The sequence below is a fragment of the Microcaecilia unicolor genome, unplaced genomic scaffold (assembly GCF_901765095.1).
Source record: "Microcaecilia unicolor unplaced genomic scaffold, aMicUni1.1, whole genome shotgun sequence".
NCBI classification, from domain to species: Eukaryota; Metazoa; Chordata; class Amphibia; order Gymnophiona; family Siphonopidae; genus Microcaecilia; species Microcaecilia unicolor.
Window position 1 is genome coordinate 40,211 of NW_021963125.1, and position 6,729 is coordinate 46,939.

Here is a 6,729-nt window from a genome sequence, read left to right on the forward strand (position 1 = left end):
CCTTCTTAGCTGCAGCCCGTGTCCGTATTATACTGTCTAGTCAGCCAGAGAGCCTGAGCTAATTTGGGATCCTGGGCTGTCTGTAGGGATTGCCTCTGAAATTGCCAGGTCCCTTCCCTTTCTCTGGCCGTACTGGGTTTTCCACCTCTTTCAAGAATCTATGCTATGGCCGGGGGTAATACAGGTTAGAACTTTCCCTGCTCTACCTGTCACCTTTAGGCAGCGCCCATGAGTCATTACAACAGTAACTTCCAGTATCTAAGGGCCTCACAGCCATGCGGACCGATCCCCCCCCCCCACCCCCCCACCCCCCCCGACACAGATGCCGATGTCAAGGCTTCAGACCTAGCTCCAAAAGGTTTCTCTTGTTGAGCCTCTCTGGCTAATTGGGTTCTTTTCTTCATATGAAGACAAAGAACACAGAAGGGGTATGTCTTTAAGAATGCGTGTCTTTTCCAGATGATCCTACTGCACCGGCTACAACGCTTAAAGCCACTGGGAACCTTCAATGACATGGCAGAAAAAACAGGCATGGCTAAATCAAGAGTTGATGGTGCTATAAAAGAAAAAAAAAGGGAGGCAAAGCACCAGAAAGGAGCTCAGGCTTGAGTGCAACCTACCTTAATTGTTCTGTTTACCCGTCTTATCTAGATTGTAAGCTCTTTGAGCAGGGACTGTCTTCTATGTATGGTGTACAGCACTGCATATGCCTTGTGGCGCTATAGAAATGATAAGTAGATAGATAGATTTAAACAAAAAAAATCAGAACAAGGGCAAAAAGAACCTAAACTGTAAGGGAAAGAGAAAAACAGGAAACCCTAAAGAAAAAATAGGGCAAAATAAAAGAAAAATAAGATGAGAAGGCACAAAAAAATATTCGCTCTTAAGCCAAAACCAAACCGAGCTGTGAGGAGCAGTCACAGATGTTATCCTCTCCTTACCGTGGAAAAAAAAGGAGAACTGACGGTCCTGCGCTCTCACGGCGGGGGGAAAGGCACTCGCATATGTGCAGTGGAAGCATAGCATGATGCTCTTAAAGCTATACTAAGCTTTTTCAAGTTCCAGACCAGGAAACGAATTATCTACATATGAGAATTATTGGCCTGCTTTTCCTCGGAGAATCATTGCCTCATTTGGAGGCTGGTTATAGGGACTCCCTGTATTCGTGTGGCGATATTTTCACCTAGTAAACAGCCACCAAAACAGACATGTGCTCAACAATCAGAGTTATTATACAAAAGTACAAAGATATTTTTTAAACATCAGGTTGAAACCTGGGAGCATTTAATGTTTTTTTTCTTCCTGTGCATACATCAAAAGAAAAAGATGGTATGTGGGAACTTGCTCCTTTTGTTTGTAGAATGCAGTGGTATATTATAAAATGCACTTGCTTTTTTTATTACTACTATTTCAGAGAGGTATTGAATAAAGAGGGAAGAGCTTCCTTCATGCAAAAGTTCTGTCCAGAGTCAGTCTAAATGTGCCAGCATCGTCCAGTTCAAATTGAAAGGCCAATATATTGAAATAGCAGGGATATTCACATATAACACAGTGCTTCAAGGACCCAATGCTGGGTACTTGAAATAATGCATTAAACATTGCCCAGTTCTGCATACTATTAGCCACCAAGTTTATACAAAATTAGGGGCCCTTTTACTAAAGCTTAGCATGCTCTAAATGCTAAGAAGCCCATTTTAAACCTATGAGCCTCTTAGCATTTAGAGTGCGTTAAGCTTTAGTAATAGGGCCCCTTAATTATGTTCAGTGGAAAATAGATCTGTTGGCTTAGGCTGCCTGCTATGTGAATATTCCATTATTCTTTCATTATTGCTATCAAGTATTACATATTATGGACATTTGCGTTAGACTTTGTTTTAATTTGCTTATCCAGACCTTAAGTGCATATGGTATTGCTTTTTAAACCCAAAAGCAAATCCTACAGTTGGTTGAACAAGTAGGTATAAATTGTGTTGTTTCTGACTTTGCCTGTTTTGGACTACTTTGGGTCCTACTGATCTGTACAACTGCTGTCAAGAATTTTGTAGATGGAAATGAGGAAATAAAAATTAAGTTTTGGATGTACTCGGTAGAAACTGTTATTTACTTTTGTAGTGTGTGTATAGATGCCTGCTCTGGTTTGTACATGTGATAAAAGTTTGAATGTTTATACATCTGGCTATGATTTCTTGTATATTCCTTCCTATACTAGGCCTGTAATATGGCCCTGCTAGCCCTCAGTTTTGAACATACGGCATCATTAAAGGACTTAAAATGCCCAGTTAGGTATATATGCTAATCTCAACTTTGTTAAATGTTTCAGATGTATCTATCTACTTGCTCCCATGAGGTTTCTGAATTCTATTATTCTGTCTCACTGTATTTTCAAATATAAGCCACATTGAACCTGAGTTTGCTTCGGATGACATGGGATATAATTGTCAAAAAACAAAAAATGCTTCGGATGACATGGGATATAATTGTCAAAAAAAAATCCTTTATCCTCCACTTTTTAACGACTGCCTATCCAGGAAGATGGTGATGGCACAAGGAAAGCAAGTTTGGACCAGTGAACACTAACTCAAAATAACCTTTTCCTCCGCTGGGCTCTTGTATTGAAAATGCAACCATACCATTTAGTTACATTTAAAGAAATGAGAGATCTGCATGAAACAAAATATTTTTTTACTTTGACTTATAAAACCACTTATCCCCGAAACATGCTCTAAACAGGATAATCCATTTGTGTATCTAAAATGTAAACTTTCATGTGCCCCAATAAGAGTTTAATTTTACTTCCATTTAATTACAATATATTCCATCTTTATAACACTAGGCTTCCTAAGGCAGATTACAACAGTTAAGATGAACCAGGATATCCTCACTTAAATCTGACCATGTATTAGTGTATTCTATAGAACAGTGTAGAAAAATGAGCACAAAATACAGAGTTTATTACTGCTGTTTCTACCAGCTACAATCATTTTTAAACTGAGATGGACCATACATAGGCAGTTCATTATTTCTAATCTTTTGCTATTGTATTCAATAGTTTGCTGGCTTCAGTCCACATAATGGGCTAAATAGGCTCATGCCGCCTCCTATTCTCAATCTAACTTTGTGGCGATCACTCCTGCCCTGAATACACCCTAGACCTCCAGATATTGAAGACAGGCCTGAGAGAAGGAGGAGGGGGGGGGGGGGTAAGGAAGATAAACAGGGCAAAGCACATATTTTCAGCATCTACCAAAAACCCTGTTTCGCACAAAACTGAAACCATGGCCACCACAGCCTTTCGGCCGAAACCAGGCAAAAAAAGGATTCTGGTCCAGTTTCAGCACTATAACCAAAACCAAAATTCAGGTTGGCCTCTATTTCAAACAAGTCAGTAATCCACATTAATAGTTTTAAAGATCTATTTATGGAGCAGAAATAATACCAAACAATAAAGAAAGGTCTGCACAAAATTAATGGCAGTTAGTTGTTCACTTAGGTACAACAGAAAAATGGTGTATGCCCACCAAGACCAATGACTAAAAGATAGAACCAAATCAAAAGGGTCTTTTACAAAGGCGCACTAGCGGTTTTAGTGCATGCTAAACACTAGAAACACCCATAGAAATACATGGGCATCTCTAATTTTCAGCTCATGCTTATTTTTAGTGCACACTAAAAACACTAGTGCACCTTTGTTTTAAACAAAAAAAAAAAAAACCTAGTGTGGACACCTGTTAAGCTTCATAGACTAGATCCTACATACATAGCATCTTGCTGATCCTATAAGCAGCATTGAGGAAACTCTGGTACATAAATGACTGCCCTAATGTTTGAAGTTTTGGGCAGCAGGTCTGGACTTTCATACAACCACTACTACATAGCTCCCTTTGTCGTATGAAGGAGTCCTGTATAATACATGACTCATGATAGAATATCTCTGCCGCCCAGACTTGCTCGATATTGATACTGACTACCGTAGCTCTACAATCAATACTGCAACCTTGGCAGAATTTCTCTTTATTGAACTTTCAGTTCTGGTGGAATATGATCTACCTGATTTCTAAGTATGAGGCACACATGGCAGAGAAGACTGGAAAGATGGCTAAATATAAGTTCACCTGGTCCCCTATTCAAGACTTATGCCCACAACTACTGACAACTCCCTACCTAACCCTGATGCTGGCAAATCCTGCCCCTGGAAGTGAATTTTGTTGCAATGTGCTATTTTCGCTCTGCTTAGTGCTGACTACAGGGTGGGAACAGGGGGAGGGGAAGGGAGGTTTTCTGGAGCATCTTATGGACAGGCATCATCCCATTGTCTTTCTAGAAAATTCCTTCTGGTGTACTTACGTTGCATAGGGTGGTATTCCATAGTTATGTTAAACAAATTTTCAATAAGTTTTGAGGAAAAAAAAAGATAGAACCAATCCAATACCCTTTCTAGTACAAAATGGATGCTCTCAAAAGCATATTTTTCAGGCATGTCAACTAATCCTCGTTTTTGGCTAGTGTGGGAAGAGGTGTTACTTGCCGAAATGATACTTAAAATCTAAATCATATATATATGATTTTAGATTTTAAGTATCATTTCGGCAAGTGACACCTCTTCCCACACTAGCCAAAAACGAGGATTAGTTGACATGCCTGAAAAATATGCTTTTGAGAGCATCCATTTTGTACTAGAAAGGGTATTGGATTGGTTCTATCTTTTTTTTCCTCAAAACTTATTGAAAATTTGTTTAACATAACTATGGAATACCACCCTATGCAACGTAAGTACACCAGAAGGAATTTTCTATAAGCGGCAAAATGGGATGAGCCACGGCCCCACCAATATTTTCCCCAACACTACGTCAGCAACTAGAGAGCTTAAGTACGGGAATGAAGATTGTTTTGTTCGTTACCTGCAACCAAAATTATGTTCCAAAAGATATTAAATCACACGTAGTCGGATGCACTCACACGCATTCCGGGGTGCGATTTCTCCTCCCCATTACCTGCCATTTCTCTACACTTTCCTCCTTATCCGCGATCCGGCACCTCTCCCTCAAACAACCTCCCCCCGTCAACTCATACCTTAAGTAGCCCACCAACAATCCCACAGCTTTTCTTCTCCAATGCCCTGTCCCTTAAGTCACAACTCTCGCTAAGGCATCCTTCTTGCCGGAAACAGGAAGATGCGTCACAGGAAAACGGGACGCTAAAAAAAGGGGTTAGATATCTAGGCTCCTTGGGTACTGTCTGTCTCCTCCAAGGAGGTTAGATTGAGAACAGGAGCCGGTACGAGGCTATCGGGTTGAAGCCAACAGCGGAGCTTGCTGTTAGTAGGCGGAGTCACTGGGTCACCCAAAACAATAGCAAACGCTATTGGAAATAATAGTAAAGATTATTAGAAATAACGGACTGCCTACAATGTCACTAACAATTATTGTAGCTGATGGAAACAGCACTAATGAAGGCTGTATTTTGTACTCATTTTCTACACTGTTCTGTTCAATACAGTACATGGCCAAATTTCAATGAGGATGTCCTGTTTACTGATGGGTTCATGTTAACTATTGTTGTAATCTGCCTTGGGAAGCCTGCTGTTATAAAGATTGGAAGTAAAATTACATTTTCCTTTCCTTGGGGCACATGGATCACATCTTCACCTCAACTCTTTTATAAATGGTTTATTCTCATTTGAGCATTGTTGGAAATAAATAAAGGTATTGTGTTTCCATATAACAGTGTAAATGTATAACTCAGGCTCTAACTAGCACCTTTGTAACAAAAAGAAGTTTTCTGTAAGAAGCAGGAACAGGAGAAGGGGGAGGTAGGGGATGTGAACAACTTTAGTCATGCCCCAGACCTGAAATAAACTGTTGCATGAGGCAAGGTCAGAAGGCGGGCGGGGGGGCGGGGGGGGGGGGGGGGGGGGGGGAAATAGACATCTGCAAGATAACTATGAACAAAGAAACTACAGAGAGAAAGTTAGAAAGGAGAAAGGGAGTGAGAAGTACCAGCTGCTGTTAACAGAACACTAGCTGACGGGCAGGTGACCGTTGGCCAATGAGAAAAATTTAGGGACAGACACTTAAATGTAACTATAAAAGCTGTGGAATCTTAAAGGTGTGTGTGTGTGTGTGTGTATGCAAGCTTGCAGTTTAGAGCTTGCAAGGATGACTTTTGAATAATAAATTGCTTAATTAAGCTTTGGTTCATCAATCTGATTTTATGAGTCCTATTTTTGTACAGGTTCTCAGGTTATCTGGGGGCTATTTATAACAAGCACGGTTCAGGAACAAATGGTTTTCATAAATCAAAATAATAAAAATAAATATTTTTTTCATGCAGATCTCTCATTTGTTTAAACATAACTAAATGGGCTATAAGCCCCTAATGCAGTCCATTGGTTTTCTTATATTTTAGTCTTGTGATGACTTATACCGTGCCAAAACTGGAAATACAGTGAGACAGAATAATAGAATTCAGCAACATCCAAAACTTATTTTTTGTTTTAATCATCTTTATTCAAAGCACAACACGTTAGTTGATAAGCTTCATACAGAACAAGAAAAAAACAGTGAACCGTCCAACATGGCACAATAAAGCGAATGCTACATACCTGTAGAAGGTATTCTCCGAGGACAGCAGGCTGATTGTTCTCACTGATGGGTGACGTCCACGGCAGCCCCTCCAATCGGAAACTTCACTAGCAAAGTCCTTTGCTAGCCCTCGCGCGCCCGCGCGCAC

At 40.2% G+C, this 6,729-nt stretch overlaps 1 protein-coding gene across 6 annotated transcripts in view; it reads right to left on the bottom strand.

Annotated features, from left to right (window-relative positions):
• LOC115458967 (coiled-coil domain-containing protein 126-like) overlaps positions 1 to 5,168 on the bottom strand; it is a 30,300-nt gene extending 25,132 nt beyond the window's left edge. For 4 of the 6 annotated variants that reach the window (XM_030188826.1, XM_030188827.1, XM_030188823.1 and 1 more), the window contains exon 1: positions 5,071 to 5,168. The gene's annotated coding sequence lies outside the window, so the exon portion shown is untranslated. The other 2 variants (XM_030188825.1, XM_030188824.1) reach the window with 2 other exon arrangements.
• Between the last annotated feature and the right edge of the window lie 1,561 nt (positions 5,169 to 6,729).